At 37.3% G+C, this 10,615-nt stretch overlaps 1 protein-coding gene across 1 annotated transcript in view; it reads right to left on the bottom strand.

The window, feature by feature from the left end:
- The window catches only part of COL4A3 (collagen type IV alpha 3 chain), a 130,813-nt gene that overhangs the window by 85,366 nt on the left and 34,832 nt on the right, over positions 1-10,615 (bottom strand). The gene's annotated exons all lie outside the window — the stretch shown is intronic.

A 10,615-nucleotide genomic window follows, 5' to 3' on the forward strand; every position in this document is an offset into this window, starting at 1 on the left:
TATGAAATGATTGATTACAGCGAACTAGGTACATAAGGTTGGTAGGCACAATTTACCTAACTACGTGAGATGTGTAACTACCATTAAAGCAACAAAAGGAGGTTAAAAATGAAACTGGGCACACGTCAGGAATAATACAATGCTTCATGGCACTGAAAACAGACTATGGGGAGATAAGCATATAAATGTGATGCTGACAGCTGGAGTGAGACACCACACAAAAATAAATAAGAAAGTGTAAGCTATGTCTCTGGAAAAACAAACATTTGGATATTTTAGACATTTTGATGATTGACTGAATTTTTCTTCTCATTCAGATGGCTAATGCCAAGTAAATAAAAATCATAGGAGCAGGTGGACAAGAAAGCCACAGGAGAATTACTCAGAGTCCTTAGGATTGGCACTGGGAAAACACAATGCTGTAGCTGGCACAGTGTAGTGTTACAGATATAAGGGCCTACGAGAAGGTAAAGGCAGGAGCCCTAAAGCACAGTGAGCTGAAAAGGCAAAGATAAGGTGGAAATAATGGGTCAGAGGACAGACTTCATTCCGTACTCTTATTTTAGATCGGAAGAAGGGAGACTTTGCACAATGGTGGTATCTGTTTTGGAAGAATGCAAAAGAATACGAAAAATGGAGTTTTTTTTTATGAATTAGGAAATTAAGTTTTAGAATTAAAGGAAAAGTAGGCAAAAATAACAATTTAGAATTCAAAGCAATTGGGGTCCGGTCACTAAATTTCTAAATGTTAAACATCAGAAATCTTCTGGGGCTCTCTGAAGATGAATGTGTTTTCACACTTCCCTAGTATTTGCTTTGCTCCGCTCTTAATATTAAAGATATTGTTTGTTGTTGCTAAACTAGAGTTTGATTCTCCAACTTGGATCAACAGAGCAAGCATCTAGATAGCTTGCCTCATTGTTAGTTTTGGAAAGAAGACTACAGAAAGAACAACAAAAGCATATTTAAATTAGTTTTCTTAAGACAGAGATGTAATCAGTATCATATCCTGGTAAGAAATGCAGTGCTTTGGCTTTTACATGACATCTTTTCAAATGTGCAGTCGTATTTAGAAAACCCTAAAAAAAAAAAAAAAGGTTTAGCCATTCTGGCAAACTCAAAGGAATTATACACACACAGACACACACGCGTCCACACACATCTACACAATTTCGCAGCTGTCCTTTGATAAGGTGTTGGTAGCTAGGGTTCATGGCTGCAGCAGGGACGTGTGCTGTGTGTAGTCTTTCTACAGTGTTGATATTCAGTCACATTCAGGTATGGCAAAAGTCATTAACTCTGGGAGTCTGAATGTGTATTTTAATGGATTTTGGAATGTGTATTTTAATGGATGAATATGAAAATCACAGCAGTGCTGACAGTATCATCTGGCCTCCTGCAAGCACCGTCTTGTTTGCAGAAACATTCTGCACCAGGGAACAAGCAAAGCCAGTAATGTCCCAAATAATGTTTAACTTTCAGGCCTTCAAAATTTTAATACTTTTTCTCCAAAGAAAAATAGGTCCCATCAGAGACTACAGCAACCAAGGATTCTGCGTGGGCACATTTCTTCTCGAGTCTTTATCTCTACTATTTTTAAAAAATTTTTTTATCTCTACAATTGAATAAAGTTGCTAAAATCACAAATTTTATTTCTGAATCTTCATGTGGTAAATAAACTCATAGATGCCATCTAGATGATTTTCACAATTTGCAACATCTCTAGAAAGAGAGGAAGACCTCTAAATTAACTACCATGTAGTGATGGTAAAACCAACATTATGTTTTCTGTCCTGTGTCAGCTTTTTCTATAGCCCAAACGTATGAACTGTGGCTATTGGCACAAATACCCAAATAAAATAGAGCTATAGTCAAGAAAACACGGTGGTTAAAATCAAGTTATTGCAAATGTTTAAAACCAGCAAATATGCCGTCAGAATGTGCACACCTGTTGCTTGGTGAATAACATGCTTAACAAATGGCTTGTTTACAAGGTTGAAATCAGCATAAATAAAGACACTAATCAATATATGATCATTAAATGAGGGTCTCATTTGGATGCAGGGCTGTTGGGGAGCATGAAACATTCTAAGAAATACAGTTTCTAGATAACTGAAGCTTACCCCTAAAAGTACCCAATCTTTGATCAACTGTCATTGCATTACATGGTCTTTTATCTTTGTAAATAGACTGTAAGTGACATAATCCTCCCTTTCTAGACACTATTGCTGTCACTGTCAACACTTTTGTGACCCAGTGGATTCTTGGCACTCAACTGATGATGAAGAAATATTTGTTGAGTGATGCTATTGCATGTATTGAGATATTTGCATCTATATCATTTGATTGCAGGATGGTATGTGGCTTCAATAGTTAAATATGCTTTTTTTTTTTTTCCTTCGGATGGAGGCTCTTTTCATGGGATCAGACATTTTGCCTTTCCTTCCTTCTACTGTTGACTTCCTGCCTGTATCTGTTTGCACCTCTTCCCACATTTCTGATTCAGACATTTTGCTAATTAAGAAATCAGGTAACTAAAGTTTGGTAGGATTGCTTATAAACTCAGAATAAAGAGACTCTCGGTAAGCTTGGAGGGCCTCAATGATACATGAAGTTCAGGAGCTTTATAGCATTGTTCTGGCTTTTTATTATCTTCTAGATAACTGAAATCCCTGGGTAACGATGTGTTTATATAACGAATAAGTTAAAAGTTACAATAAAATGTATAAAGGCATATTTAAATATCCTCTCATTTAAAAAAAAACTTTTTTGTGGTATATAACATTTATCATCTTAACCATTTTTAAGTGTGCAGTTGAATAATAGTAAGTACATCTGCATTGTTGTGCAACCAATCCCCAGAACTCTTTTCATTTTGCAAAACTGAAATTCTGTTCCCATTAAACAATTCCCCATCTTCTCCTCTTCCCCAGCCCACAACAACCATTCATTCTTTCTCTATGAATTTGACTACTCTAGGTGCCCAATCTAAGTGGAGACATGCATTATCTGTCTTTTGGCATATTTTAATTAGCATAATGTCTTCAAGGTTCATCCAGGCTGCAGCATGCAAATACCCTCTTATTTGTTTTATCATAATATCTTTTTAAAAAAGATTTTATTTATTTATTTGAGGGAGAGAGTGACCATGAGCTGGAGGTGGGGTGCAGAGAAAGAGGGAGAGAGACAAGAAGACTGTCTCCTGAGTGTGGAGCCCTATCTGGGGCTTAGTCCCAGGACTCTGGGATCATGATTTGAGGTAAAGTCAGACAGTTAGCTGACTGAGCCACCCAGGCACCCCACAATTACATTTTTAATATCTAAAACATCTGTCACTGAAAGCCAAGGTCATGAGATGCATACCTGCACATGGGATGCTAGGAGAAGCTGAGGCAGTGTAAATGTGCCCATAAGACAGACAAGATTTCCTGAGGACTCAGTTGTGTACATTATAGCATAGCAATACAGTGGAATATTATGGAGACATACAAAAAGATGAAGCAGATCCAGATGCATTACCTTGGAGACAAGATATGACACCAAGTGAAGAAAATATACAGCTAAACAGTATGATCATATTTTTGTATGATACACATATGTCTGAAAATATATACATAGAATAGTTAAAAATGGTTATCTCTGGGTGCCTGGGTGGGCTCAGTCAGTTAAGCATCTGATTTCGGCTCAGGTTGTGACCTCAGGGCCCTGGGATCAAGCCCCATATCATGTTTTGTACTCAGTGGGGAGTCTGCTTGAAGATTTCCCTCCCTCTGTCCCTATCCCCACTTGAGTTCTCACTCTCTGTCTCTCAAATAAATAAGATCTTTTTAAAAAAATGGTTTTCTCTGGTGGTGGAATTAAGGTGTCTTACAAATTTGACTTCTTACTTCCTTGGACTGTTTTATAACTTTGGCATCTATATTATTTCACAATCAGGAAGAAGAAACAATAATAACATTCTCATTTAAAAAGAAAAAAGGAAATGATAATAATGATGAGGGAATGGTAGACTGGTGACCTATCCACAAAAATGAAAAACAAAAATACTTTGCTGAGGAAAATCTATTTTAGGTTTAGTTTATGTTATTTTCTAATTTCAATCCTACATTCTAAGCCAATTAAACAAACAAAAAAACAATGAAAGTTTCAGACATTCAAGAATGAGTCAGTCTGAAAAATATTTTCAGGTACACTTTTCATTTTTGTGGAGTTGGTAAACAGCGCCCTTTGTAGGTAATGGTGTGATAAGAAAGTTCTTAAAGCAGACACCCAGACTATAGAGCCCTACGAGTTTACAAAAAGCCTCTTCAGAATAGGAATAAATGGGAAGGAAGTGAACATACCCAGCAACCATAGTTCAAAGGATTTGGCAGTGAGTCTCAAGTTCTCCACACACAAATCTTTGAAATGTTTTTTACTTTACACAGCCAGTGCCTATAATAATGAACAGGTATTTGAAGAATGGAAAGCCAGTTGTAGGCCTAGAGATAGGATTGTAGAGTGTTTTTATAGATTGCAACTTAAGGAATAAAAAATGAAAAAAGACATGGCCCTGGACATACTCTATAGGAATCTAGATTTACAGCAAGACACAGAGAAAAGTTTCGGATCCTAAGCTGTCATGAAAACACATCTTCTGGGATGCCTGGGTGGCTCAGCGGTTTAGAGCCTGCCTTCGCCCCAGGGCATGGTCCTGGAGTCCCAGGATCGAGTCCCACATCGGGCTCCCTGCATGGAGCCTGCTTCTCCCTCTGCCTGTGTCTCTGCCTCTCTCTCTCTCTCTCTCTGTCTCTCATGAATAAATAAATAAAAAATCTTAAAAGAAAAAAAGAAAATGCATCTTCCTTTAAAATGTGTGAGAGACAAACAATATTTGTCTCAGCCAGAGAAACTACAAAGAACAAAATCCCCATCAAAGAAGACTTCTCTAGTAGAACAGTAGAAATGCTATTGGCATGTCCATATGCCTGTAGTTGTAATATACTTGAGTTGAAGAAACTATAAGAATTACTCAATACAACCTTCTAATCTTTAAATGGAGGAAAAGTATGATATATATTAATAGCCCTGTTTTCCATTGTGTATATTTAAGAGATTTTAATACACATGCATGGATTTTTACCAGATGACCAAGAAATCTCACATCAGTTTCCATTCCTAATTTTGTGGTTTGGTATCAAAGAGTCCCGGAGGTGTACAGACTTCTCAATGTGTGCAAGATAAAATGAACCAGATTCCAACTGACTTAAGCCATCTTCAGAATGGATGCTCATATACATATGGTACAGACCTAAGTTTCTGTCTGGAAACAGAGTTTCACCTGTGCTTGCTTCTAACACACAATCAGAATCTTTGTTATATCCGGGTCTTTGACTTTGTTTTCATGTGCTCCTTATCACCAAAAGGGCAGAAACAAAAGTTTACAGCTCTTAGGTATGGGTTAGAGCAGGGGTGGAAATACTGCCTGTAGGGCACATCTGGTCCACTGTCTGTTTTTGTCTGGACCTTAAGCTAAGAATGGTCTTATATTTTTAGATGTAGAAACACTATTACCCTTTCCAGGAGAACAGTTGCTCCAAATGTTGAGGACATTGCCTCTTGGCCCACAAGACTAAATATTTACTATCTGACTCTCCAGAAAAAGTTTGCTGATCCTTGATCTAGAGTAGAAAGATTTGGAACTGGATAGTAGGCAAACATACTTGAGTTATTTCTCAGACTGTATGGCTCTAGGCTGGTTGAAGACCCTCTCTGGGTCTCCACATTCTCACACACATGGTCTCTTTGTCATTTAATTCTAGTTTTTGTTTCAAGCTACACTGTAGCTATTTAAGAAATCCTAACAAACCTAATTTAATTTGCACAGCACACAGAGAATAGCACTGTGACCTTGATTTGCTTTGGAAGAAGCCAATCTGGGTCAGGATGAAGGGAAGTCATTATGATGTTTACAATTTTCCAAATATGAAACCCAAAAGTTTAACCAAAACAGGTTTGTTTATGAATGGCCGTGGCTATTCTAATTGAGTCGAGGACCATCTTTAGGGCAAGGGTCTTGGGTTTTACTTTAAACAAGTTTAGAATCCCTAAGCAGACCACAAGGGCAATGTTGTGTCTTGACTCTGAAGCCTCTCAACTACTTTTACCAGAACCTTACAAATCATGGATGTTCACGCATGCTGTTGCCTAACATCTGAGGCCCCACAGTGAGAACTACTGAGAATGTTCTTTTAGCATAAAGGCAGTGGTAATATGCATTGCGATGACTAAGAGCCACACAAAGTTGAAACACCATTCTAAACATAAATGGAAGTGCAGTGGACCCATAATAGCCAAAATATATCTGAAGGGAGGAAGTATGCTACTTGAGATTTCAAGACTTATTATACAAAGCTCTAAGGATGGAGACACTGTGGTGTTGGGTAGAGAAGGAACAACATAAAGAACCAAGAAATAGACCTGCTATCTATAATATTTATATTTATATTTATATTATATTTATATTTATATTTATATTTATATTTATATTTATATGTGGAATTTTTAAAAAAGATTTATGGATTTATTTAAGAGAGAAAGAGAGATCGTATACAAGAGGAGGGGGAGAGAAGGCAAGGGAGAGTCAGAAGCTCAAGGAGACTCCCATTGAGCCTGCGGTTTGATCACACAACTTGAGATCATGACCCTAAGATCATGACTTGAGCTAAAACCAAGAGTCAGATGCTCAGCTGGCTGAGCCACCCAGGCACCCTGGGACCTGCCATATATTGAAATCTTACATATGACTAAGCCAGCAAAGCACATCCCTGGGGAAAGGATAGGTGTACAATTAATAGTGCTGAGTCAATTGGTCATCCATCTAGAAAACAATGCAGTTTCTCCAGTTTGTACTTTACAAAGAGCTAATGGTAAATGGGCTAAGGACTGAAATGAAAACAAGATTTTTAAGCTTTTTGAAGAACATTTAAGAGTATTTCTTTATGATGTCAGGATAGGGAAAGGTATCTTAAACATGATTCAAAAGCACAGAGTGTGAATGAAAAGCCTGATGCATTCTATCATATTAAAGTAAAAAAACCTTTGTTTTCCAAAAGATTACATCAAGAGAATGAAGAGAGAAGTCATAAACTGGGACAGGGTATGTGCAGCATATATCACCAACAAAGAATTAATATCTTTGGAATCGATAAGAAAAAGACAAAACCATGGACAACAGATACGACCAGTCATTCCATAGAAGGGAGGAATACAAAAAGACCATAAACGTGTACAAACATGCTCAGCACCTTAAGTTATCAGAAAAATAGCAAGTTTGATGCAAAGTCAGGTATGACTTCATGCACACCATTTTTGCAAAAAATTAAAAGTGGGTCGCAGAATGCCAAAAATTAAGTGCCACAGCACCAACTATCGGTAAAGATCAAGAGAAACTGAAACTCATACCCTGCAGGAGACGCTGTAAGCTGTTTCCCAACATGAACATAGCATTTCCTGATCAAGATAAATATGTGTATACTGTATCCCACAGGCTTCTAGTATATTCTCTAGAGAAACCCTGACACAAGTGCACCAGGAGAGATATACAAACATAGTTTGTATATCAATATACAAACTATGTATAACAATAGTTCAGTGCACTATTGTTTGTGACAGTGAAAATAGAAAAGCTCCACATACACTTCAAGGTAGAATGGAGAAAGAAATACATATATATATTTATATATTTGCTTAGGAATGTGTGTGTGTGTGTATATATATATAATATATATATATGATATATATATATCATATATATATATATAAACTATAAAGAAAAATTAAAAAAATAACATGAAATTCCAGATGGCATTTGGTGGCCAGGAGATTGTGGGAAGTGAATACAGTTGCGGACGATCATGCTGGTATTTCAAAGTCACTGGTACTATCCTATATCTTAAAGTGTGTACACACCAGGGAGTTTATTTTGTGTTCTTTACACTGAGTTAGGAGTCTAGTGTTTGAATCCCCGCTCCACTACTTTTTAGGTGAGTGAAGTACCAAAATTTCCTGAGCTTTTCATTTCTTCATTTGGAAAAATGGAGGAGTGATAAAGAACCCTTCCTTATGGGTTCACGGGAAGCTTAGTGGAGATGATAACCTATAATGTTGGACACCAGTGTGTCAGCGGTTGTCATCAATAGTATTACCCCGTGATCTAGCTTGACCTCAGTGTGCATACAAATCAACCTGAAGGGCTTGTTGAAATGCAGATTCTGAATCAGTGAGTCTGGGGTGGGGCCTGAGAGTTTGCATTTCTGTCAAGTTCCCAGGTGACACTCTGTGGTGTGAGTAGAAGGATCCAGGCAATTCCTCTACTCCTATTGTTCCCACGTTGACTCCCTCCTTTTGCTACCTTCCTGGTCCTCTTTCTTCTGCTGTCTCCTCTTCTCTTAGTCTTCCTGTGCTCCACCTATTCTCCTGTCTCCATCCCAATCTATCAAAATCCTACTCACTCTTAAGACCCAAAATTGAATTGGTTGTACATTAAAATTGCCTGAGGAGCTCTTAAAATCTTGTGAAGTCCCAGGCTACACTTCAGACCAACTGAATCAGAATTTCTGGAGGCTGAACTCAGTCCTCATCTTTTTTAAAGCTGTCCAGGGTGAGAACTCCTGCCCTACAGCCTCAACTGAGTAGCTCCTGATCTCCCCAGATATGATGGGGTAACTCACCAAGACAATTCTCTTGTGACATCTGGCATCTTGCTGTTTTATTTAGTTACACAGGTCCTTGTCCTACTCTGCTTCATCAAATGAAAGTTCCTTAAGAGCGGAGATGTGTCTTAGTAACATTTAAAGCTTGTGAAACTCATAAGGGAGCATTTTGAATGATATTTCAAAAACATTTCTTGTATTGGGTTGTGTACTAGTATGAGTTTCAAGCATGAGATGGAACATAGTAATATACTGATAAATATTTAAAAAGTAATTTTCTTGCTTCCATGTTATTTTTAATTTCAGTTGATAGTAATTTCCAGTATAAACTAATATTTTCAAAAGTATACACATCTCTGCGATTATTTACAACCATAAAAATAATTTCCAATATAAGATATCAATTCTGCAATTATGGAGTATAATGAAAACATTGTAGGTCCTGAGGCACTGAAAATAAATGCTCTGTTTTAAGGAATGTCCTAATGTTTGTGCTATTGCAGAGATTGCCAGTCTAGAAAAACAGGATTTTATTGTTGAATATTAGCTTCAATAGGTGGATTATATTGTTTAAAATTGTGAAATAAAATATATCAGACCTTTAAATTTAAAGATAACACATGAAGTTTTATACAATTTTCATCAAGTAACCAAATCTATGTTTCTGCCTAAAGAAACTTTGTTTCTTATTTGGAATCTAATTTAATCTTTCCATAATTTTCATTTACACATTTTAAAGGTGAACCAAAAGGACACATGAATCCAGTTTTTCATCACTGCTGCTGCACAGGTACACACTCCATGCACTGTGTGCCTGCCCATGCATACAACCAGTCATTAGTCAAGCATACTGGAAATACTAAAAAATGGTTCTGATTTTTAAGATTTGTGTTTGTATGTGCACACACATTCACAAACACGCTTGACATTACACATTTTTTCCTGAGGATCCAGACACAGTGCGGGAATGTCATAGGTTCCTTGATTAAACAGGGAAGCTACATATAAACAACTTAAGAGACAAAGTGTGGTTGAGGCCAGTCTGGGGATAAAATTGGAAAATCCCTGGATTCTTGGTCCTGTGTCCAGCTGGGCAATTGTTGGGTAACAGGAGGATTAAGCTAAGAAAGAGGCATTCATAAGGAAAGCACAAATGAGAAATTCTGTTAGCTTATCTCTAGAAACTACAAAATTCTGTATTTTGAGCCATCATTTGCCTGTGTCCCTTCACGTATAGTGGATCAAATAATGTTTGTGAGAGTCTCTAGCAGCAGTAAAGGAGGGGGAAGCAGAGAAGAAGAAAAAAAAAGTGAGGTAGGAGGAAAGATGGAGAGAGAAATAGAAGTGAGAGAAGAAGAGAGAGCAATAAGCAAAGCACCAGGGCATCCAAAAATAACACCTTAGATTTATCAAACACTTGAGTGCCCAATCATTGCTCTAAGTACGCTATTTCTATAAATTCATTTAATCCGTACCACATATTACACATAAAAGAAAACCAAGGCACTGAGAGACTAAGTGACTTTCCCTAGGTCGCCCAGCTAGTAAATAATAGAAACTGGATTTGAATCCAGGTAGTTTAGATCTACCACATGCTATCAAGATGACACTCGATGATATTCATGCTGTAAATCGCTGTTCTCATGGAGAAGGCAAGCTCCATACTGCCAAAGATCTTAGCATTTTTTTCAGTACTGAATCTCTAGCTTCCATTTAAAAGTGAATATGAGCTAGTGAATATTTATTAAGTCCTTACTATGTGCCTGACACTGGTCTAAGTGCTGGAGATCCAGCAGGGAACATCCCACATCCACTCAAGAAGCTTATATTCTAGGGGAATGTACTTGAGATGTAGAAAATACATGCGGAGAATTATTGCTGAAAATAAAATAGGAGATAAAAATGGACTTTCCTCCTGTCAT

Source organism: Vulpes vulpes, chromosome 9 (assembly GCF_048418805.1).
Source record: "Vulpes vulpes isolate BD-2025 chromosome 9, VulVul3, whole genome shotgun sequence".
Classification (NCBI taxonomy): domain Eukaryota; kingdom Metazoa; phylum Chordata; class Mammalia; order Carnivora; family Canidae; genus Vulpes; species Vulpes vulpes.